This window comes from Dasypus novemcinctus, chromosome 26 (assembly GCF_030445035.2).
Source record: "Dasypus novemcinctus isolate mDasNov1 chromosome 26, mDasNov1.1.hap2, whole genome shotgun sequence".
In the NCBI taxonomy this organism is placed as follows: domain Eukaryota; kingdom Metazoa; phylum Chordata; class Mammalia; order Cingulata; family Dasypodidae; genus Dasypus; species Dasypus novemcinctus.
Genome location: NC_080698.1, coordinates 22,937,437 through 22,963,569, shown reverse-complemented (window position 1 = coordinate 22,963,569; position 26,133 = coordinate 22,937,437). Strand labels below are relative to the sequence as shown.

The 26,133-nt window shown below is 41.2% G+C and overlaps 1 protein-coding gene, 1 long non-coding RNA gene and 1 pseudogene across 5 annotated transcripts in view; 1 reads left to right on the top strand and 2 right to left on the bottom strand.

Moving 5' to 3' along the window:
- The window catches only part of PTPRG (protein tyrosine phosphatase receptor type G), a 698,663-nt gene that overhangs the window by 327,920 nt on the left and 344,610 nt on the right, over positions 1-26,133 (bottom strand). The gene's annotated exons all lie outside the window — the stretch shown is intronic.
- LOC101426621 (peptidyl-prolyl cis-trans isomerase A pseudogene) lies at positions 7,437-7,931 on the top strand (annotated as a pseudogene).
- On the bottom strand, positions 12,573-18,121 carry LOC139437648 (uncharacterized). The gene is made up of 2 exons (XR_011647543.1): positions 17,405-18,121; positions 12,573-13,349 (listed from the first exon to the last, which is right to left on the bottom strand). It is a non-coding gene; the product is annotated as an uncharacterized lncRNA (long non-coding RNA).

Below are 26,133 nucleotides of genomic sequence, written 5' to 3'. Positions count from 1 at the left end.
ATAATTAAATATATGGCTTAATGACTCGTAAATAATACATTGTCCAATTTTGACTATACTTCACAAAGTTGATCTCTGCTCTTCAGAAAAGCTGGATAAATTTGATTTTGGCAATCAGAAATGAATCTTCAAGCGAAGGAGATGGTTCCAATATACGTACAGAATCTCATTTAACTCTCCTGAATTTCTCTTTGAGATAAAATATATTACACGCATTTCACAGCCAAGGAAATTTGTGCTCAGAAAGGTTAAAAACTGCTGTGCAATTTCAGGAGCAAAGCTGAGATTCACAACCAGGTGCAATGGATTCTAAATCCCACAGTTTTCTAGTGTACTCAAGAAGAACTGGTTCCCTTATGCCTCAAAGAAAAAATTAGTACATTCCTCTGAGTCAGTCTATTATCCTGATTTTGTCTTGAGAGTCAACACAGCTGTCAACAGTCTCTCACAGAATTAAATATACTCTTAGAGATACTCCTCCTCACTGTGTCTTCCTTACTCAGGCTTAGTGCAGCTTAAGAGACTTCAAAGAGCTTAAGGTGTCAAATCTATTTGAGCCACAATATAAACCAACACACATACAAGCTAACCCTGAAATCTAAAAAGTCGCCAGACACAAATATCTCTAGGGAAAAAGGAAGTAACTGAATTCCATGAGGGGAGCTGGGTGCAAGGTAACAGGGAAGGGGAGGGACTGTGAAGAACTTCAAAGCACAAGCTTGGTCTGCAATAGTGCTTCTCAAACTCTAGGCACATGGGGATACCTGGAGGGCTTAACAAACACAAGATTCTGGGCCCCACCCATACCCCCAGGACTTTTATCTTGGAAGGCTTGGACAGGGGTCCCTGGATTTGCATTTCTTACCCATTCCCTGGTGAAGCTGCTGCTGATCCAGAAACCACACTCTGAGAACAACTGGTTCCAAAAAATTAGAAATTGAAATTAAGAAATGCAGATCCAGAGGGATCTTTAAACTTTTCAAGTAAGGTTGAATTTTCCCAATCTATTTTTACTTTTAAAATAGTGTGCAGACCAAACAGAACAGGGTTTCAAGACAAGAGTGTCCAACCATTGAGGAATGATGCTCCTAAAAGTTATTATTTAGGGGACACCAAACAAAGGATTGGAACACATTCTCCCTACAAAAACAGAAATGAATCTGATCTGGGAAAAATAATGAAGTACAGAGATTTGCTTTCCTCCACCAATTCCTAATTTTAAGATGCTTGTCCAGGAAATGGATGTGGCTCAAGCAATGGGCTCCTGTCTACCATAGAGGAGGTCCAGAGTTCGATACCCAGGGCTTCCTGGTGGAGACAAGCTGAGCCGTGCGGTGAGCTGGCCCACGCCGAGTGCCGCCCCACACAGGAGTGCCTCCCCACGCAGGAGTGCCTCCCCACGCAGGAGTGCCTCCCCACAAAGGAGTGCTGGCCAACATGGAGAGCTGGCACAGCAAGATGATGGAACAAAAAGAGACACAGAGGAGAGACAATAAGAGACTTAGCAAAATAAGAGACTTAGGGAGCTGAGGTGGCGCAAGAAAATTGTCGCCTCTCTCCCACTCCAGAAGGTCCCAGGATCAGTTCCTGGAGCTGCCTAATGAGAATAAAAGCAGACACAGAAGAACACACAGCAAATGCAAACAGAGAGCAGACAATGGGCAGGGGGAGAAGTAAATAAATCTTAAAAAAAAAAAAAGATGCTTGTATGCACTGCAGTCAAAAGGTACAGCGATGGTTTGAAGCTGCACGTACCCCAGAGACGTAATTTTAAAGTCAATCCATTCCTGTAAGCTTGTAAGCTATAAATTCCCACTGTTAAAAGCCAACTCATTTTATGGTATCTGCTTTCAGCAGCCTAGCAAACTGAAACAGGTACCCTTAACTGCTAAGGGAAAATTGTTTCCATGCCTGTCCCCAACAGTCATCCCCAAAAGGTATCATGTGAAAAGAATAAAGAAAGCTAAATTCAGAGCAAGAATGATAAATGAATCCATGCTAAAGTTTACAGGAACTAGTCCCACCCATTCCCTTCCCTGGCCTCCTTCCAGGTAGCATACGTGCTCCCTTTTATGGGTCTCCTGGAGAGAGGAAGATGATGATGTTGATGGTGATGATGACGACAATGATGCTAAAGCTCACTCATGACTTACTGTCTGTTGAGCATTGTGTTGAGAGCACATATCATCTCTTTTTTTGATATTGGGGCCAGGGATTGAACCCTGGACTTCACATGTGGACAGCCAATGCTTACCACTGAGCCACACTGGCTCCCCTGAATTGTTCTATTTTTTTTTTTTTCATTTGTTTGCTTGTGTGTTTTTTTTTTTTTTTTTTTAGGCAGCACTGGGAACCAAACCTGGAACCTCCCACATGGGAAGCAGATGCTCAACCATTTGAGGCACATCCACTCCCCCGCATATCACCTTTTTAAAAAAATTTAATATTTAATTTAATTTAATTTATTTCTCTCCTCTTCCCCCCAGTGTCTGCTCTCTGTGTCCATTTGCTGTGTGTTTTTTTGCATCTGTTTGCACTACCTGGTGGCACTGGGAAAATACGTCGCTTTTTTGTTGCATCATCTTGCTGCATCAGCTCTCTGTGTGTGCGGCACCACTCCTGGGTGTTCTGTGCTTTTTCCACATGAGGTGGCTCTCTTTGCAGGGCGCACTCCTTGCACGCGGCAGCACTGCCTGTGGGCGAGCTTACCACACGAGTCAGGAGGCCCTGGGGATCGAACCCTGGACCCTCCGTATGGTAGACGGATGCTCCATCAGTAGAGCTACATCTGCTTCCCACCCCACATATCATCTTAATCAATTCTTACTAGATCCCTACTCAGGCAATACTATTATTATCCTTATTTTTTTAAATGAAGAATGAAGGCTAAGGTACTAAGTAACTTGCTCAAGATAACATAGCTGATCAGTGAAGGGACTCAAATTTGAACCCAGTCACCAGGGTGCAAGCTTTTACCCATAACATCTTATTATCAAGAGTAACAGGTCTAAAACTACCTCATCCTCTGATTCCTCATCAGAAACAAGGGAGGAAAAATTGTCTACTTGCTTGTCAAGAAAACACCTTTGTCATAGCCGGATGGATAGGTCTGCATCTGGGAAGCCAAACCAATGCATCCAGTCAACTGTCAAGCACAAGTATATTAAAGTTCTTGTTCCCAAGACAGATGTCATTTATCTGTTTTACTTAAACTCAGTCTCAAGAGTTGACTTCACAACTTAAGTTTATAACTTGATCAAATGATGCAGAAAAACCACCCCCAAAGCTAAATGATTATATTATGCACATTATGGAGTGTTGTGGTCATGGCAAGGCAGCTGACTAAACAGGGAATTTATCACCACGATGCAGATGGCCTAATGCAGGTTTGAGCTTCGGTCATTCAACAAGGAGAGGCTATCTCTCACCTCTGAATGCTGTATCACAGTCAAGTGCAAATAGAGAAACACTTGTGGGGCACCCACTGTATACTAAGCACTGGAATCCAAGATGCACAAAGTCAAAATGGTAAGCCTTGGGGGCTTCCGTTCTAGTGGAGGAGAAAGGCATTAAATAAGGAAATAAACACACACAAAATTACGGAACCACAACTTTTGATGATGATTATGAAATAACTGAAACGGAGTTAAAAAAAAATACCAGCGACAATCCACCAAATGCAGACAATCTACCCAATAGGGGCACTCTGAAGAGTTGGCTTTTAACCTGAGCATTAGTAGGTATATAAAGGTGGGGAGGCCATTCCAGGTATAGGGAATATACATGAACAAAAGCTGGAACAAAGAAGACAAGGATGAAAATGGCACAGAAAGTTGGAGAAGAGGGCAAGGCTCAGCCCAAGCAGATGCAAAATGACTGGAATGCATAATTCTCTAGAAGTGCAAAGAAGAGCAAGATCACTCCGGGCTTTAGTGATCCAAGAGGGCTTCTCATATAAGGTGAGACACTGACCAAGCATTAGGGCACGGGTGGTACATTTGAGAGGAGAAAACACAAGTTTCATGAGGATAAGAAGTTTTGAAAACAAAAACAAAACAATTACAGCAACTATTTTCTTCGACCCAAATATGGTCACTCTCTAACATCTTTTGATGGCAGGATTGCACTGCATATGCCCAATCACTGTCCCCACCAATCATTTCCTGCCACCCGTACCTGCCCATTACAGAGCCCATTTGCCTGAGGAAGGGGCAGTTGTCTGAAACAGATGCCCCTGTCCTAGAAGTCTTCCTGTCCCCAGGACCAAGGCTGAAGGAACTGAGATGGAGGCTGGACCCAAAGAAATCCAAAAGATATTCTCTCTCCAGGGAATCTGAGATCGACACACAGAGCAGCTGGTTAGGTATATGCTGGCCCTGGCCTCCTGGGGACTGGAGGGAACCCGACAGCAGCCCTGCTGAGTCAGAGACTGGCTGACAGATGCTAAGACCATGAGACAACAGCACAACAGGTCAGGAGACAAAGAGCAACACTGGGGCAAAAGAATGGAGTTCCCAGGACGTTTCCACAAATGGTCTTCTCCTTTCCTGTAGCCCTGGTTGGATGTACTTTCCAGCCTTGAGACTGAGAGACCCTCCCGTATTCTGCCTTTGCTTAAAACCAGCTAGTGTGGCTTTCCATTCCTCGCCACCAAATGATCCTTGACTGATACAATGAGAGTTCAGAGGGTATTTAAACTAGAAAAATCTGACTCAATCCAATTTAACAAGTAATTATCAAGTGTCTATTGTGTGTCCTATAGAGTGAAGCAAAGATGAATAAGCCTCAGTTCCTGTCTCTGAAGACTTTGCCCACCAGCAGGGAAGACACTCATAAAGGCAACTTACATAAGGCAGGCTCATTTTAAAAAAAGACAGAGGAAAAACCCACGGCTATGGGAGCATTTAAAAGTGGGTCATTAATTTAAACTACAGAATCAGGGATGGCTGCTTCATAAGAGAGGCAACATTTAGAACTCTTGCCCCTTTTTGTCCTCAAATACAGGCAAAATCACTACTTTGTGTTTATTTTACCTGAAACTAGAAAACCTCTTGAGTATCTGTAACCAGCCCACCAGTGTTCAGAAAAACAGAAAAAAAGAACGTCTACAATGGTGTGCTTGGGGGAATGGAAAGTGTATCCAACAAACCACCAACACACATAAACCTCGTTAAGGCAAGTCCTTCAAGCCGGATAAAAAAGGGAATGTACAAGATTCACAGATTATTAACTGGCTACAGACATCTGCTTTCAGATTAAAAAAGAGGTGGCTAAACCACCTAAGTGCCATTGTTTCAGCCGAAAGATCCTATCTGGAGCTTTCAGGTGGGATGAGTCAATACTGCAGAACTGGCTGCTCAAAGTCAATTAAAATGGAGTACCACCAAAATAGGACCTCTGCAAGGTACAAGATGATCTTCTTTTGACTAGGCACTCCAGGAATATGTAGAATGAATCTCTTCCCCCTTCTGAGAGAGAACTTATTGAACAACAACAGCAGGAAGAAAGAAGACGAACACATCATGTTGGAAGCCTAATTATTGCCTAATTGTTCCTGTGGGTGGAAAAGAATTGGCAATTACCTATACCAGAAGACCTATGTTTACTGATTACATGTTTGCATGGTCTCCATAAAAATGCTGCATCCAAGTCAATAAATTTCCAGTGTGCATTATACAGCACAGTGCATCATTCACCTAGAACTGCACAGCCAAAGAAGCAGAGCAGATGGCAAGTGAGAAAGAAATATTGATCACCATGAATAATTTTTACTAAAAAGCATATAAAAACTGGGTTTTAAAATATTTCAAAATAATTTATTCACTGTGGTCTCGCTGTTTTACATTTCTGTTTATAAATATTTACAATGCACTACCTTCATAAAATTATTATTATTCAGTGTTCACAGGAAAGAGAAGACATCGGAGACTGACTGTCTGTGTGTATGCCTCTACTAATGTGTGTGACAATATTTTAATTTTGCATTAATTCTCAACTCTTCCCAGTTAAACATACACGGCTTTATTTGCTCTCTAGTTTCAGGTGATATTTATAGACAAGCAACACGCATCACAGTACCACTTTTTACTTTGTGGTTAGTGACATGGGAGACTCCTCAAGTTAATATTAATGTGGAATGTGCTTTCATGATAATTGAGTATGTTAACTCAATAACTAACAAGCTTTCAAACCAATTTCCCATGTACCTTAAAAAGTCAACAGAGTCACTTATGGCTGGGACAGAACAGACTGGGGGCAGGCCTGTGGAAATGTGTCCGCCCCCAGTTAGATGGGGAGTGGCGTTTCCTCAGCTTCTCTGGGCAAGTGCAGGTGCTTCAGGCCTGATGGACTAGAGTGTTGGGATGCCTGTGGATCCATCCCCGCCCCTGACAGGGCAGAAGGGACAGAGGTCCCGCAGCCTCTCCAGGCAACTGCAGGTGTTTTGGGCCACAAGGACTAGATTATCAGATACATTTGTGGCTCCAGCCACATGCTTAAACCTTATACCGACAGGTTTCTTAAGCCACAAAGGTTTCTTAAACCTTACACCAAAAGCATGAACAACAAAGAAAAAAAATGGATAAATGGGACCTCCTCATAAATTTAAACACTTTTGTCCTTCAAAGGACTTTGTCAAGAAGGTGAAAAGACAACCCATTCGATGGGAGAAAATATTTGGAAATCACATATCAATAAGGGTTTGATTTCCATGCTACATAAAGAGATCATACAACTCAAATTAAAAAAGCAGGCAATCTAATTTAAAAATGGGCACAAGATCTAAATAGACATTTCTCCCAAAAGGAAATACAAATGGTGAAAAAGCACATGAAAACATGTTCAATATCACTAGCTATTAGGGAAATGTGACTCAAAACTACAATGAGATATCATCTCACAGCTAATAGAATAGTCATTACTAAAAAATCAGAAAACAACAAGTGCTGGAGAGGATGTAAAAAAAGTAGGAACATTGTTGGTGGGATTGTAAAATGGGGCAGCCTCTGTGGAAGACAGTTTGGCAGTTCCTCAGGAAGATAAATATAGAACTGCCGAATGATCCAGCAATCCCTTTACTAGGAATATATCCAGAAGAACAGAGAACGGTGACATGAACAGACATCTGCACAAGGATGTTTATAGCGGCATTATTCACAACTGCCAAAAGATGGAAACAACACAAATGTCCATCAACCAGTGAATAGATAAACAATATGTGTATATATATACAATGGAATGCTATGCTGTTGTAAGAAGAAGTGAAATTGGGACACACATGACAACATGCATGAACCTTGAGGACATTATGCTAAAAGTAAGCCAGACACAAAAGGGCAAATATTGTATGGTCTCACTAATAAGAACTAAATACAAAGAGAAAACACATGGGCTGCCTTGCAGATGCTGCCGTGGCCACCACAGCCCCTCACACAGCCATGGTCAACCCCATCGTGTTCTTCGACATCACTGTCGATGAGGAGCCCATGGGCCACATCTGTCTCGAACTGTTTCCAAACAAAGTTCCAAAAACAGCAGAAAATTTCCATGCCCTGAGCACTGGGGAGAAAGGATTTGGTTATAAGGGTTCCTGCTTTCACAGAATTATTCCATGGTTTATGTGCCAGGGTGGTGACTTCACATGCCATTATGGCACTGGTGACAAGTCCATGTATGGGGTGAAGTTTGATGATGAGAACTTCATCCTGAAGCACACAGGACCTGGCATCTTGTCCATGGCCAATGCTGGACCCAACACAAATGGTTCCCAGTTTTTCATCTGCACTGCTAAGACTGAGTGGTTGGATGGCAAGCACATGGTCTTCAGCAAGGTGAAAGAGGGCATTAAAATTATGGAAGCCATGGAGCAGTTTGGGTCCAGGAACAGCAAGACCAGCAAGAAGATCACCATTGCTGACTGTGGACAAGTCTAATTTGATTTGGCTTCTGTCTTAATCACCAGACCATTCCTTCTGCAGCTCAGAAGAGCACCTACCACCCTTGGGCTGCTCTCAGTACCCTATCATCTTTGTGCTGTTGCGGCAGTTCTTTGGGTTTCAGTCATCCTCCCCTTCCTTCCAGGTGTAGCTGAACTGCAGAGTTAAATTTATGATTATGAAATAAAAATCTTACACAACAACAACGACAAAAAGAATAAACACATGGAGTTATTAGGAGATAGGATGAAGACCGAGAAGAGGTACTAATGCTTAATAATGTAGAATTTTCAATTAGCTTGACTGTAAACGTGGAAATTGATAAGAGTTGATAGTAACACATAGTGAGTATAACTAACAAGGCTGGCTTATAAATGGGATTGTGGCTGAAAGGGGTATTCTAGGTATATAGTAAATAAGTGAACTGAAAGAAAGCTAGAGAATAATCTAAGGATTGAATAACAGTGAACTTGGAGGTGAATGAGGATTGTAGTTAGAGTAGAAATACAAGAATGTCCTATGAACTCGAAGAAACGGACGTCACTATTACAAGGTGCTAAGAATATAGTGACACATTGGAAAAACACAATTATGGACTATGGGTAACAGCAATTTTGTAATATTCTTGTATCAGTGTCAAAGAAGGTACTATATCAACACTAAGGGTCAACAAGAGGGGCTATGGGGTTTATTCTTTTTGGATAAAGGAAAATGTCCAAAGGTTTACTGGGGTGATAATGACTGTGAGAGTATATGGTTTAGACAGAATGTACAAGGCACAGGATTGAATAAGACAGTGAACCATGTGGTAGAAGATGGACTGTGGTTAACAGTACAAATATGAGTGTTCTCTCATGAATTATAACAAATGCACAATACTAATACATAGTGTTAATAATGGGGGGAGGTGTATGGGGAAAATATACCGTGTGTACACTATGGGCCACAGTTAGTGGTAATAGTCTGATGGTGTTCTTTCATAATCTAACAAATGTTCCACAACAATGTAAGGTGTTGTTGGAAGGGTGATATATGGGAATTCTGCACAGTATGCATGATTGTTTTGTAAGCTCATAACTTCTCTAACTTAAAAAAAGAGGAAAAAATGTCAAGTTAATAAGAGATGCAAATCATAGGGAGAGGTATTACATAAAGAAAATTCATTAATGCATTCAAGTTTTTGTATTATGAGAACGCTACTAATGAATGTTTTAAAAGAGTAAGAGGTGCTGTAGAGTCAGGAGGAGAACAGGGGACAAGAAAGATAGCTTATAAGCTAATAATGCAAACCCCTCTTGAGATGCCACATAACCAGTCTGATCAGAAATATCACTGTATACTGATATGGCTCTCAAAAAAGGGATGCAATTATACTCCTCCATTTCTGACAGGTAAAAATCTGAACACATGGATCTGGAAAGTCCTAGTGTATTATTTCATCTTAACGTGTCAGTCAGCATGATTTCTGCCCCATTTTGTAGTCCCTAGGTTATTTTCCTTTTCTATCTTTAAGTTCTCTACAGTCACCCTTCATGAACGGAGAGCCTGGCACATCCATTGAGCAGACTGCAGAGCTGATTTTTAGAATCAGTCTTTCTGGGTCTCCTTAAAGTAACCAGACTGGAATCTACTAGATCCTCATTAAACATTTGTTCAATGACCACAGGTAGTAACACTAAGAGATAGTGATGACAAGTCCGACTAAATGTTGTGGTCAGAGGTTCTGGAATGATTCTGCATGTAGCTGGAATATTAGCATCCATAACGGTCTCCTTTTCTGTGACTTTCTTCCCCTCGAAAAAGAATGTGTGGGTGTATAGTCAGAGTGTTTGTAAGTGCGTGTGTATATGAGCGCTCGGTGTTATGGTGATACATGCTATGTGAATAATTAAAGAATGAAAATTAAAAATAATTCCTCATAGCCCTGTTTGGAAGAGAGAATCACAAGTCTGTTGGAAATGAAGGCACACAAGACAATTCTAAGACAGATCATTCCATTTTTCAATAAACATATTTCATCAGTTCTCGTGTTCTTTCATTTTCAGGTTAAACTAAGGGGCTGACTTTTGTTCTTTCCCCAGAAATAATGAACTTAGCAACTCTATTTCTGAAATTGAAACCTTGTTCTTTAATGAGCATAACATATTATGTTTTATTACCTATTTTAGGAGTGAAGAAAAAAATAACAATTCTGTGACATTCCATGGTGATATATAACAAAGCCTTTTTATTTTATTTCAGACAATATTAAAATTATCTATTGTTAAAGGAGAACTTTCTCAAATACATTTGTATATACATATAGATAAGTGTATGCCTGTGTGAATGTTATTCTTTCAGTGGAACTGAAACATAATATAAATCTTTAACTCCCCTGAGTAACACAGTATGATAATCACCTAGCACATTCCATTGCCAAAGTAAATTTAAGACAGATATTTTAAATAATGAGTAACTGTAGGTGAATTTGACATTTAGCTATAATTGAACAGGCAGGTTTCTAACCAGATACCTAAAACACAAAGGATCCAAACACATATATAAATAGATTTAAGCCACAATTGTATTTTTATGCAATTTTATTCCCAGTGCTTAATTTACATACATTTATGTAGATGTTCATAAATTTTTCCTAAATCCAAAATGATACAGGATAGCATTGCAGGTTATAAATATTATTTTAAAATTAAAAACAATTTGAACATTACCATCATCATTAGCTAATGGTTTCTATCCTCCTCTGGGACAAAAAGAGCATTAAAATTCAATTTATACAACATTTACTTCTCATAAGATGAAAAAAAAAAAAGGCCATTAACATTTTCCAGTTAAAAACATCTAACATTTTATTGGCACACAAATAATAAAGAGTTGGACTCAATGATAAAGATGAATAAAACTGAAGTAGGAAAAAAAAATAAAGTTTGAGGATTTGACATCGAGTACACAGATCTGGACCAGTCAGCAATTGTTATCCATCATGCTTTCAGTCTAAACCATATTTTATATCCAAGAACTAAGCAGGGGGTGGTGGTTAATGCTAGATTAATTGCTGGGAGAAGTCATTATGGATGATCATTAAATTGAAGTAATACCATGATTCCAACAATTTATCACAAGTTGATTCATCAGATGATAATTAGGGAAGTTTCCCCTCTTCCCAAGACATGTTGGTGTTCAAACTTCCATGCATGCAACCCCTTTCACCTCAATTGATTTCACCTCAAGCTTCTCCTTCCCCATCTGATTTGTGAAGCTCTCTGTTACACATCTCATTGAGATGTTCTCTCCTGCACAATTCTTTCTACTTTATGCTGCACAATTCCCATAAATTCACAACAAAATATTTCCAGTGGACCCCTGCTATAACTTAGGTCAAGAAAGAAAATGCATGCAGTTTGAGATGTTGTAAGGGATAAAGGGAAGTATCTTACAAATGTCAATATCTGAAAAATTGTCATCCTAAATTCTCCGATCGCATCTCCCAAGTCCACTTTCTCCTCTCCAATCTTGCCTGCCCAAACTGGCCCATTTATCCGGGCTGTAATAAATGTCTCCCCAGTGAACCTCTACAGGTCTCTATTGCTTACTTCATTAAATAGAAAAGCTCTACAAGTCAACCCTGCCTTTATCTATCATTTTACCTTATGCAGACCATCAATATGATGGGGAAGGATGGTGTTTACAGCTTCTCCCAACCTTCAGAGGCCAGGGTCCCATGATTCAATACCTTTGCCTGCCCAGTCCCTCTCAACACTGCATTCAACTGTAAATAAATATGTATAAATTTACCACTAACACGTTTCCCAGCACATCATTCCCACTGGGTATATAAAATGACCCTCAAACAAGAGAAGTTTAGCAGGGAGCTATGCCTGCACTCACATCTTGACAATGTTCAATCCACCATTGTCGGAGGGGCGTGGGTGGAGCTGGACATGGAGAGGAATTAGGTTCTCAAATCTGCATATAACATGAAACCAAGGACGGTATTATCAAAATTAGCCTCCAAAATCCTTTAGGAAGACAAATGGAAGGTTGAATGAGCCTATCCTCTCCCCAGAGTTAAGACCCATCACTCTTCATTCAGGCTATCAATAATAGAGTAGTTGACTTACAAAATGGCCTTCTAAGGAAATTCACACATCTTTAAATTCAGTGCCATATGAGAAAGATGGTATGAATGGGTTGCAACATCTGAGAGTTCAGCAGATTCATTATCACTCCCACATACTTTCTCTGGGGCATATGTGCTTTCCAATGGTGTGGCCCATAGAACTGTGTGTGCTATTTAAATGGGAGTTTTTGTTTCCTTTTCCCTTTTAACTATGCTGAGTGAAAAGAGGATAAGGTGTACTTCCACTAGCCTCCTTTGGAGGAGGAAGTACAGCAGTGTGCAGAGGGCCTAGAAATTATGTCAGTAGACGAACAGGAGGCTGCACCCTCCCTGACGGCACAACCACAACAATCACGTTTATTATACTGCCTAACTGCCATTGCAATAAGCAATATTAATTTACTACCGAGCCCGTAGGTAAACTTTCAGAAGCGCTTTTTGGTATCTATTAATAAAAGCCAACAACAGAAATTCTTTTCTTTCTTTTTTTTTTAAAGATTTATTTTTTATTTATTTCTCTCCCCTTCTCCCCCCCCCCCCCCCAGATGTCTGCTCTCTGTGTCCATTCACCGTGTGTTCTTCTGTGACCGCTTCTATCCTTATCAGCGGCACCAGGAATCTGTGTTTCTTTTTGTTGCATCATCTTGTTGTGTCAGCTCTCCCTGCATATGGCGCCATTCTTAGGCAGGCTGCATTTTCTTCATGCTGGGTGGCTCTCCTTATGGGGCACACTCCTTGCACGTGGGGCTTCCCTATGTGGGAGACACCCCTGCATGGCAGGGCACTCCTTGTGCGCATCGGCACTGCATGTGGGCCAGCTCCACACGGGTCAAGGAGGCCCGGGGTTTGAACCGCGGACCTCCCATGTGGTAGGTGGGCGCCCTATCCATTGGGCCAAGTCCGCTTCCCTTAATTCTCTTCTAACCACTCCGTTGGCCTGCATGTCTACACTAGCACGGTTCTCTCTGTTTCTCTCGAGGACACCACTGATGGCCGTGGTGGAGCAAAGGTGGGCACGGCATTGGGGGACCAGGTAAGCCTCTGATTTAGTAGGAGGTGAGGGAAGCTTCCTGAAGGAAACGCGTTCAGCTGAGGCCCAAGGCATTAGAGAGAATTTAACTGGGTAGGGGAGGAGGAAAAGAATCCTTGACGTAGACGCAGCTATGGGAGAGGGCTGGCCAGGGAAACCGCAGGCTTGGTGGGGGACTTGGAGGTAGGCAGGAAGAGGTCATGAAGGAAAGTCATCACCATCGCCGGGTCCGGAAATATCCTCAGAGCAATGGACAGCCACAGAAAAGCTGTCAACACAAGAGCGATACAATCAAAGTCCGATTTTTAAAGATCCTCCAGCTTCCAAGCAGACAATGGTGAGGACATAAGGAGCAAACCTGGAGACTCATTCAGAGACTTCCGTCATCATCCAGTCAAGAGATAATAATAATAGTATGCTGGCCAAGATTTGGGGGGAAAATTTGGATTCAAGAAAACTGACATGCCTTAATAACAGGAGGCGGATGGTGTGAGAGTGGAATTCCAGCCTGTGGCTAACGCTAAGGGACACGTGCTTGTGCCATTCACACGGTCAGGCCGCAAGAGACGAGCATCAGGTTGGAGGCAAGGAGTTGGGCTTTCAGTTGTCCTAAGAACCCAAGCAGCAACATCAAAAAGAAGCGAGCTAGACAAGCCTTCATCGCAGAAGAGAGATATCAGCCAGAAATATCAATTTGAGAGCGTGTGTGGAAGAGATGGTAATTTAAGCCGTCGTGAAGTTGCCTGGGGAGAGAGTGTACAGAGTGAGAAGAGAAGGGGCCTCCAGATGGGTCCTTAGAGGAATTCTCACAGTTCAACAAATTCAATGAATGACAATGATTCGACCCTTTCATCGTCAGAGTCTTGATGTGGTTAAAATGAGGGCCTGTCACTCCCAGATCTCAAACCAGCAAAGAATTCTCCTTCCCTGCTTGAAGCAGAATTGCAGATAAAAACTTTGAAACCCTGCCTGTTAGGACAGGGGCCAAGGCAGCCCAGTGAAGTGAGTGGTGGCTTCTGGGACCTCATTTAGCACTTCCGGTGCTAAGCACGGACCACCTCCGTGGCTGACCTGAAGTGCGATTCTGACTCTACCCGTTTTGATTTGGGTTTGAGCTATTTCACTAATGCCCGTGAGACAAGGAAGACTTTGGGAGAGCAAATAAACAGCCGCATCAATGACTGAGCGCATAATTTCTGTACTTTGAGAAAAATTAAAGGACAAGAACAAAAATCAATAGCTAATAAACTATTGCCAAGAAGCCCTAGCACATTGCTTCACAAACGCTTTCTGTAGACTGCCTCAGAGGCGGGCACTGTTTACAGGCACCAGAGAACCACGGAAAATTACGCCAGTCCTCAGCCCTCAAGGATGCAAGAGGCCAGATTAGGAGGCACCTGGATGTTCCACGGTCCAGATGTAAACACGTAGAGAACTACCACCACGCGAAAATGAAGTCTACACTGCCTGAAGTAGGTATGTAGCCTTGATGAGAAATCCACAATATGGAAGGAAAGCACATCTTTCTAAACTAGCACAAAGGTTAATGTACACTCTAACACGGGTTAAAGAAGCATGAATTCCACGCAAACTGAAGAGAGGGGAGTATTACAAAACCAAGAACCCTATAAACTACCGATCTAGTGGCTACCCTACTCCAACTACAAAGGATATAGCACTTATGAAAAGGTTTCACCAGAGGCTTTACAGAAAATGCTAGAAAACCTGGATTAGAAATGACTGTCACTTCAACTGGCAGGGAAAGAAGATTCTTTTCCAATAGAAAAAGATAAAATGAGAATGGGCTAGAAAAGATGGAAGCCTTCCTCAATTCTGCATCGGTAGGTATTGTTGCATCTGACAATGGCACTGTCTATAAGAGCTACAGGACAATCCTCAGGTGCTTGCATGCCTTGGGAAAGGTTGAGATTTACCTCAAGGCACTCACAAGAAGGGGGTGAGGCCGCATTCTTCACGTCCCTGGAGCTGGCCAAGCTAACCCAGTCCGGAGCACGGGGTTCTTTTGTGAGTCACAGGGAAAGGCAGGGGGCTGTATGCGGATGTCCCCGCCACAATCTTTGTGGTCTTAACGAGTGGTAAGAACCAACGTCTATGGAGTGGGGAAGACCTGAGTTAATGTCCTGGGCTGCCATTCGACAGTGGGAGAAACTGAGTTTCTTAATCTCTCTCTACCACCAATTCTTCACCTATGAAATTAGGATAATACTGGTTCCCTGATACGGTGAGCTGTGCAAAAGGTACACACAGTACAGACGCCCGCGGGGAGGGGAACACACATGCTAAACACAAAGCTGTCATCACCATCCTCACGTGAATCACAGCCTTTCCCCTGACACTGCCCAGCCCCCAATTCCCCTCTACATACTTAATTTCTAATGATGCTTTAATTGATCAGATAGCCTATAAAGAGCAGATCACCCCTTTCACATCTGTACCCCTCAAATCTTTTTTTTTTTTTAAGATTTATTTATTTATTTAATTACCCCCTTCCCCCGGCTGTCTGTTCTCTGTGTCTATTTGCTGCGTCTTGTTTCTTTGTCCGCCTCTGTTGTCGTCAGCGGCACGGGAAGTGTGGGCGGCACCATTCCTGGGCAGGCTGCACTTTCTTTCGTGCTGGGTGGCTCTCCTTACGGGGCGCACTCCTTGCACGTGGGGCTCCCCTACACGGGGACACCCCTGCGTGGCAGGGCACTCCTTGCGCGCATCAGCACTGTGCATGGGCCAGCTCCACACGGGTCAAGGAGGCCCGGGGTTTGAACTGCGGACCTCCCACGTGGTAGACGGACGCCCTAACCACTGGGCCAAGTCCGTTTCCCCCTCAAATCGTTTTAAATGGCCACAGACTACTCACTCTCCTGCCTACTATCAACAGGAAAAACTATGCAATTTTTATTTTTCCATCTATTCATTTAAGTCCCAATTTTTCCTCAGTTACTAGCACCCATATTACATCCATGCTTTTTTGTTTTTGTTTAAAGCCATCAGGTAATTCTCTAAAGAGCTAAGACTTAAAAAAAAAAAAATCAGGCCATTGGCCAGACAATTTAAGCATTCCTATTAAAAGCCACCATACTTTAAGGTACCAATGACATTGTGTGTGTGGTTTTTTTGTTTTTTGTTTTCTTATATTTTTCAAGTGCTGTTGCCTCTTCACTGAAGTGTTAGCAAGTTACTTCTGTTATTGAAAGTAAAGAAGAAATGCCCTTCTCTTTCCCTGACAGCTATATTCCCAGTGTGACAAAGATAATCATAGACATTAACAGGGGTAACAAGCCATTAGATCATCAACTCAGTGCTTCTTCCAGGGCGGGCAAAGCATCTAAAATAACACAGTATCAAGACTGCGTTCTCAGAGGTAAATGCATTAACTCTCACTCCCAATTAACAAAAAAGCTCTTTACACACACATGCTCAGTCCTTGTGTGCTTTTTAAAATACTCGAGGTATTCCATGTCAGCCTCTTTGTAGAGGCATTCGAGCCTCTCTCTCCAATACACCTAATCTCCTATTCCCTTGATTCCTTCTTCCTCTCCAGAATCAGTCAATCTCCTTTTCCCTTATTGTATCTATGGCAACCAGTCACTCCACATCTGGAGAAGATGCCCCACTTCTGACCCCACCACCACCAAGAGCAAGACAACGGAAGCTCTAAGAAGACAAGGATTTGGGGGTCTGTTATGCCCTGCTGAACCCCAGCACTGGAATGGTACCTGGCCATAGGAGATACTTGTTGAAAATATTTGTTGAAAGGATGACTGAAAGAATGAATTAACAGACCACCATTTCCATCCTGGTTCCTATAGAACAGGCGCTGTTCTTGGCTTCCAAGCATGGATTCCTCTCCCTGTGAAGACGCACTCACATCTCCTTTCAGGGAACTACCCTCCCACTTTTAATTCATATCTGTCTTGCTGGAAAAAGGAAGCAAGAGGATAGAACCTGCACTAGAGAAAGAGGCCAGCAGAAATCCAAACCTTGTAATTAGGCAGAGTTCAGCCCCCGGAAAGTAGTGATTGTCTGTTTCAAAGGTGAGACCTCTACAGAAAAATTTAAGGGAAAGGAGCTCTCATTCCATTATCTTTGAAAGCCAAATGATTTTGGCTCGGCATTACCAAGGACCAACTCAAAGTGAAGCCGAGCCAGACAGGCGCACACATCCAGCCCAGCTGAGAGCTCCTTCCACCCCCAGACCTTTCAGGAACTTCACTTGACAAATCCCAGTTTTTGCTGCAGTCCTGTTTGTCCTGGATTTTCTGTTACATGCTCCTGAACACGTCCTAAGAGAAAGATAAACTTCCTCACCTTGATCTGGGCAACTTCCAGTTCTTTAGATTTCCTTTTTATCACTGACATGCCTTCACTGAGAACTTCTTTCTCCCTTAATCTTAATCTGTCATTCCCACATGGCCTGGCACTGGTCACCCAATTGATTCATAAACTGTATCATGTATTCATATGTATAATTACTCAGATAACATAAGGTACTGTCCTTTCCGTTGTAAGTTACTCTGATGAATCGTGAATTTTGAAACGTTTGTCTATGTACTTTGAACAGATGCTCATCACACAGGCCAACCGGTCTGACCTTTTGTCCACAATAGTTTATCTCTTTTGGCAGGCCCACAAATTAGCATGGGATCAAAAGTCCAAATGCGGACAGGATGAAGCTGGACTAGTTATCTCCGCCAATAAAAGCACTGTCACCCTGGTCCGTCCACTGTGGTGATTTTCAAAAGAAACTTGTGCCTCTTCTAAAAAGGAATGAGCTTCTGCTGAAAACCTCTGAAACACTTCCTCACTAAACTAGAGCACACTTCCCCCAAGAAGGGATTTTAGCAGAACGTGCTTTCCTTTATTAGGAGCTGTCATTCCTCATCATACCATGTCTAAATTTGTTCAAATGTTTTCACTAATTTTCAATAATTGGGGGAAAATGTTCTAGAAGAGATCAGATCTCGCAAGGAGCGCTAATGTAGGAAGAAGCTCATGTCCTACAAATTTCATGTGCTTGAAAAGGTCTTTCAGAGTTGAAAGTAAACAGATGTCTTCGAATTTCGGCAACAGAAGAGAGCAGTGCCAAAATAGCACACTGATGCAATAAGCGACACTAATTACCAAGCACAGGTATTTTTGGCCTCTCATTTACAAAATTAAGACTGCACTCAGCCACTGCAATGGAAAATCATACCTGCACGTGGCTTACCTGTGGATAAGCATCCCATCTGGAATAAAGCATGTACACTGTGACTCATGCGGTATAGAGGACACTTCTGAAGGTGGTAGCAGATTCACCATTACATAGTCCCACTGAAAAGTGCAGGATTGTGGTCCTCCTCCTCTCCCTTCATTCTTCTTAATTATAGCCTATGTCTTTATGAAATCATTTCTAAATTAAACCCTTCTCTGCAACTAAATTAAATCCTTTTCTGTTCCCCTGTTGCAAATCTCCCAGGCAGAGCAAGAATTAACATTCTTATTTATTACATTAAAACATATACTTTGTTTCTCAGCTTCTACCAATTGTGGAGTTACTCTCAGAGCACACAGCCTTGATCATACCTCTGACAGATAACCAGAAACTTATTGTCCAGTGTGATTTCATTTACCGCTAGAGAGGGGGTGCTGATTTTGGGATTATATTGGGAGACACAAAACACTAATTAATCCCTAGCTGCGTGTTAATAACCTTCCAGCCAGATGTGTAAACTCTGTGCTGTCGAAATATTTTGTAACTAAATCACAAGTCCAGTATTAGATGTAACAATTTATAGTTTGAAACATGGAGAGAAACAGTAATTTTAAAAAATAATGAACGCATGACTCAACCAATCAATCAGGAAGCTTAGCAGGGGCATAGGTGGGTGCGTGTTCAACAACGGTATGTCTCGGGCAAGCCACTTCACGCCTCCGCTTCATGGCTCTCCCTGAGAAGAGGATCGGCAAGCATACCTACTCTGTGCCTACCTGCGCGCGAGTTTTAATTTTGTATTCTGAGTAGTTGGGACTGTTCCTAGGTATACAGTAAGTGTCCAATAAACAATAGCCTTTGCCGGTTTTATTTAATTTGGCACAATTATTTGAGCAAACAAAACCTGCTGTTTATAGCATGTGATGATAATCTCCCAGAAAAAAACATGTAGATTAGCCGCTCTAGCTCAGGTTACTTCACTCCATCTCCCACATGTGTCTTGATTCGAGTTTCACTTTTAAGGACTTTCAGTGTCTGCTGGATCAGTGGTTTCACTAGATGTTTGTCAAAGTAGTCAAATTTTCCTAATCGAGTAGGAAGTTTCTGGCACTTTGCTTACAATGTGCTGGCCAAGACTGTAACCTTTCATACAAAACATCCTACTCATATATTGCCTAAGAGTCATACCCTCACCTCTGCCCCTTTGCTATCCACTGCAAGGACATTTCTCAAAAGAGGCAAGTGAAGGAGAATAAAAGACAAACACCCTCACTCTGCGGAGGCCTATATGATACACGCTGTTGTTTCTACGTAATTCCTTTCTTCCTCAGCAACAGAATCACTGCAGTTTGTCGGATCTCACGGGGCACCATGCAAAACACCTTTAGTGCCATAGGGAATTTTTGTGGGGATTAGAGAACGCCAGCTGGCCAATTATACCATTCTGTAGGTCCCAAAGGGCTTGAATTCAGTAGCTAAAATCACACAGATAATACATTCCAGGGAGGAAAGGCTGTAGATTAAAACCGAAATTTTTTTTCCCAACATTATACTTTGGCAAGGCAGAGCCGTCCCAGCTATCCAGCCATTCCCGGATGAATTCAACAGGCTCTAGCTCCCAGCCAATTTGATTATCACATAGTATGTGATTGTCTGGTGCTGTGGAAAAGGGAGTTTCAGTTAGTCCTAAAGTCACAGAGTTCTTCAAACGGAGAAGGATGTATATTCACTTTAATTTATTCTCTAGACTTTCACTGCAGCCAGGAGGTTATGAGCTCTGAGAATAAGCTAGAGGAAACGAGCAAGGCTGAAGCACTGTATTCCACATGCAATGAAGAATCACCACTGCCAATCATAATTCCACGAGGCCATCGACTGTATGATGTATCTGAATTACAGGGTCACTAATATGTGAAAATGTGCATCATATAACTCAGTGAGTCTCAACTGGGGGGTAATTTTGCTCTGCAGGGAGCATTTGGCAATGTCTGGAGACAAGTTTGAATGTCCTGACCCAGGGGTAGGCGAGTGGCAGAGGGACACTATTGGCATTGATTGTGGAGAAGCCACGGAGGTGGCTGGCCATCCTATTATATAAAACACTAGCCTCCCACAGTTGAGAATTATCCGGCACAAGATGTCAATAGGGCCAAGGTTGAGAAATCTTGATATAACTGTTGAAATATGGTATTTTGTTTGCAGCTGTATCCCAGCACACAGCAGCTGTTCCATACATATTGAAGGAAAACATGAAATTACTTATACTTTAAGTGAATGGAACTGAAGGAGGCATGGAGAGATAACCCCAAATTTGGGACTAGCTTCTCAGTTTTCTCTCTTTCCACAGACCTGAGACTGGTGATGGGCCCAGCACCATCAGTAATTCACAGTTATCTCCTCGAGTAGCATAAGCCTATCATTTCATTCCAAATAACACAACTTCCCAGGTCTGAGTATAAGGTCCAGACCTTCTAGTTTAGAGCTCTGTTGTTTGAGGTGAATCTACAATCTACTTCTGGGTCACTCTGTTTCTTCATCTCTTAAGCAAATTGAAATCACCATCACTTATATTTTCTAATGTAACATTTTTTTGTGATTTATGTATCTTAAAAAAAAAAACAATAAAAATTATTTTTAAAAATCACCATCATCATCATCATCTATCTCAAAGGCTGGTCAGGAGAATTAAATGAGACATATTGAGTGTAGCTAATACAATACTCAGCATAAAGTCAACAAAAAATATTTATTGGTCCTGAATCTGATTCACTGCAAACTCAAAATGATCAAGAGCTATTAGTTAACTAAAATGAGTGAGGAGAATCAAGGGATATATTAAATGCTCTTGGTTTAATATATTTTCCCCATTTAATAAGGATATTAAAAAAATAGATCACTTCACTCCCTCTTAGCTCTGCTATTTGAAAAAACAATAGCAAATGTGTGGTGACAAACAGCATTCAACATCTGGTGTGTCAGTGAGAAGCACTAGAGAACAGTGGGGACTGTGGCTATCAGGAGAGCACACATCTAAGTTAAGAGAACAGCCCCACCTTGACTTGTGCTAGTTTTGTTATGATGTAGAGTTATCTGATTTTTTCAGGAAAAAAAAAAATCTCCGTTTTTACATGTTGGCTAGCACAGCAAACATTTCTGTAAAAACAAAGTGAAAGTCAAAAGAGTATGAACCAAAACTGTTTAAGAACATATACAGCCTGAAAATGACCAATCTGAAAACTTCTCTAAAAGACCAAAAAAAACCCCATAAACAAATGGGAATGGGAAGGTATTATTGGCTATTTTTAAGTGCACAAAGTAAAAATTTATGTTGCCCTAAAATCTCTGGCCTCTTTACGGATCATTCATCTAGTTAAAACACCATTAGCTAGCGCCCCTTGTAGAGAATAATTCTGAGTTTTATATATTGTAGGCATTGGTCTTTTACATAATAAGGTGAGTTTGGCAATCACTGGACAGTGGTTCCTAAACAGTCATGACTGATAATCATCTGTGATCCACCCAAGTTTGTGAAAAAGAGCTTCTTCCCATATAATACACGATAAAAAAATTGCACAGCTGTCCATTAATTTTCTCAAGAAGAACCCATAAGTAATGTCTGGTGTGGGGGTCAAAATACAAATCTGTCCAACTCAAAGTACAGAATTCTTTCCAACAGACCACACCTGTTTAACCAACATACAATAAGCATCTGCTGAATCCACAGGGCGCAGAAAACACCGAAACAAAATCTGTTCCGTTCCCTATCGTCCCACTGATGTAGTGAAACTGGAAATCATGATAGACCCATCAAATCTGATGAAGAAAAAAATCAGAACAGAAAGCAACTGGCAAGGGTTAAAATAAATAAATAAATAAAAATCTTGGACCCTCCTTCAGAGTGTCCTTACAATAGTAAGTTCTCAAATTTCATTTATTCATGCATGACCTTTGCAATTGGTGCCCTAGCAACTGAACAATTATTTACTCAGTATTTTCCTACAAAATGCCTTTTTCTTCAAACCTTAATGGAGGTATAAAGAAATTAAGGAATGCAAGCACAACAAAAACAAGATAGTGGTGGAGTCAATAACTGGACCCAGCCCATGGAGCTACACACACAGCTCTAAGTGCAGAAACTCCAGCTAGTCATGAAAAGCCAGGATGGCATTTTCTATTTAGCTTTCCAAAATAGACTGTTATTTCTTATTTAAATAATAAAACTCAGCATTTCACTGGACTCTTTGATCAAAGCAGGAGAATAAAATTAAACACACCTTTCTACACCATTTTGTGTACTACTGATAAAAACTAGAAACCCATCATTTCAGAAATTCAGAATGGATTACTTCCTCCAGACACTGGAGTTTTACTTCTTTTACATGCCTACACCTCCAAAACTTTATAAATTTTTAGGAAATTTCTCTGTATTTGCCTGATACTTCACTAGGATGCTGGATTTAGTAATATATCCTCACATTGGGATTTCATTAAGCACTGACTTTGAATTTAGGCTCCGTCACTTAAGGATTTTTATGAGCTCTGAACGTATTTATTCAGTTTTGCTATGTAGTAGCTTCCTTTTAAACTTATTGAAGGTGAGGAGCTCACATGAGGTCTGCTCAGACACACATGATATCAAATTATTTCACTGAGCTTTGCAATCCTAGTGTTAAGTATAGAGCTGCTGTACATCAGAAAACAGAGTTATTTTTACAAGTGTCCTTAATTTGTACAAAAACTGCGCCCAAATATAAGGCACAGTGACTACCAGTTTGTTCTAATCTGTGCAGCGGCCAAACAACTGTCAAAATGGTGAGTGTGGATGCTGCAGCTATACAAAGTTCTGATTTTCCCAGTTGCTTCAGTCATTTTTATACATTATAACAAATGGACACATTTACACTGAATTGCAGAGGGCAATTTGAAACAAATATTATTGATGTCTGAAACTACTTGTCCATTCATAGAAAGAGAGCTGTTTTTATATTAATAATAATGGAAATTTATAGCCACTTATAAAAGTTTTCACCCTTAAAGCAAATATTTGAAAACTGATTAAACTTGCATGTTGAGTAATAAAAATGTTAAGCAATGCTAATCCCTCTTCTAATTCCAGAAGCTCTTCCTGTTCATTTTTTTCTAGAGAAAGAGGCAATTTTAACACAGATTTTCATTTTCCATTATAAACTATGTTTCATATAAAATATAGAATTACAGCAAACACTTCACTTGACCACACCCTAAATGAAAAAAATTGGTAATGGCTTTCATTAGTGGACTCTTCTGAAAGGTTATTAGGAAAAAAATAACTAATATAAGTAGAGCGTTTACACATTTCAAACACTATGATACGTAAATAACTGAATGTTAAATCAATTTCACTTCTCTGCTGGCATGTACAGATTCTGCAAGAATACCAAAAAGATAATTTGATTCATAATAAATTTCAACTCGCATAAAACTACAAGAAAATACATGAGGCATACCAAAAGTCCTTATCTCGTCAGAATCTCTAATTTGCAGGATAAGATGGTGCAAATGCTTTCTTAAAACCCATTTTCTAGGTTCATGGCCATACAAAAAATTTTATACACTCAGACGATGTGGCTGATCAACCAAATCTGGGAAGAAAAAAAAACAACTTCTAATAATGAAGAAATAAAAGAGAAAGACAGGAAAATGGAGACGAGAAAAGCTATCAGAAAAAAATGCATACCTAAAGCTTGGACAAAACAAGCCACTCAGATTTGGTTACCTACAGAAAAAGGAAATTTAAATTAAAGGATATTTTTTTAAACTTTTACTAAGATACCGAACTTCAAAGATGGTCTTTTGAACAGTGGGAAAACTAAGTCCAGACAGAAGGAAAAGGTGATATCATAGTTTTAAATTCTAATAAAAGCACTCATGACAAAATTCAATTCTAAGATAATTCACTAAAGAAAAAAAAACAAGATTAAATGCAAGATTGTTTTTCCTTTTCATTTACAGCTTAAAAGCTTCTTGGCAGCACCAGTATTCTGTCACAAAGGGTGAAAAATTGTGCTTAATAGATAATTTTAAGACTTTACTCAAAAGATGTTAATAAATATACTGAGGCTAGAAGTTGGAAGTGGCACCAGCAGTTCCATGAGCACAATGTTCTCCTTTTGCCGTCACCTGTTATAAATCTAAAAATGTGATCACTCTGACTGCATGTTTCTTGCCTCTAAAATAAGCAAGAAGCTGTGAAAATGTTTCCAAGTTTCCATGCCTCAAAGAAGAGAACAGAGAACTCATAAAGAAAGATTTCTTTAGCTGCCTTCATCAAAGGCAAGTTGGTTTAACATTTTCAAGCGTTTGCTCTGAATAATGGAAATATGATCAGCTTTAAAGCCTCACTGAGGGTAAGGGTCTTTCAAATGACTTCTAAGACTCTGGATCTGAACCAATGTCTAGAGGATGGCCTGGCCTAGAATTAGGGTTTAGTTTTACAAGAGGATGGCAACTCTTCCCGTAAACTAAACCCACAGTAAGGTCCATGATGTAAAAGGGCACAGCCAGCTCTGCACCAACTCCCTCCAGAGTCTGCAACAGCGCTGTGGGGAGATCACCGTAAAAATAAAAAGGCAGGTCATTCTCACATGAAAAGGGTGGGAGTAACCAACTACCCTTACTTGCCTAGACTGCAACCACCCACGAGAGTGGTTTCACACAACTGAGGTCTCCTCCAAGTCTGCAACTTTTAGGGAAAGACTTTTTACATCAGAAATATCCCAGATACTTTTCATTTGACTATTTGTCTCATCTAAATAAATGGCAGGACAATGACGTGCTGCCATTAGAGAAAAAGGTTCCTATTTTAGTTCAGAGTATCGGGAGAAATGTCTGAAAAGGAAAAGGAAACTTTGCTTGCCTGGTCGCTTAATTTGCAAGATACCTGTGAGGATTAAAAGCATTTCTTAAATGTGCGTCACCAACCTGGACTTGTTAGAGGATAAAGTTCTCCTTCTAACCACCCGTCCTATTCTTTCGCACGGCCTTTATAAGGGGATGCTTTGGCAACTGATTGTTTGTCTGTTTTGTTTTGTTTTAAAAATAAACCACAGAAGGTATTCATTCCCTACTACGGCTGCCGGTAATTGTCTTCACATGGCAGCTGTAAATAAAACACAACTTCCACCCTCAGAGCTTAAGGGTCTAGGGTAGAACCCAGAGTCCTCCCAGCATTAGGGAGAACTTACATATGCTTATCCCCAGTTTGTACGAGACATTAGAGTAGCCAAAAGACGTGAACTGAATGCTATAACAGCAATGGAAACCGGGCCATTACTAATTACAGCTCTCTGCCCAGGTGCTCACTTGTATTGCCAGCAGATTTGGGCATAGTTCTGTTTTCACTGGTATGGGGAGTGAGGGGTGGGGGAGGAGGTTGCTGTGTCTATTTTTTGGCTTTAATTTATTTATTTATATTTACGATTTTTTTCCTCTCCCCTTCCCTACCTCCCCCACCACCCCCCCCCAGTTGTCTACTCTCTGTGTCCACTCGCTGTGTGTTCTTCTGTGTCTGCCTGCATTCTCAGCAGCACTGGGAATCTGTGTCTCTTTTTGTTGTGTCATCTTGCTGCATCAGCTTTCCGTGTGTTCGGTGCCATTCCTGGGCAGGATGCACATTTTTTGCAGTGGGCGGCTCTCCTTATGTGGCACACTCATTGTGCGTGGGGTTCCCCTACGCGGGGGACACCTCTGTGTGGCACGGTACTCCTTGCGCACATCAGCACTGTGCGTGGGCCAGCTCACCACGTGGGTCAGGAGGCCCTGGGTTTGAACCCTGGACCTCCCACGTGGTAGGTGGACGCCCTAT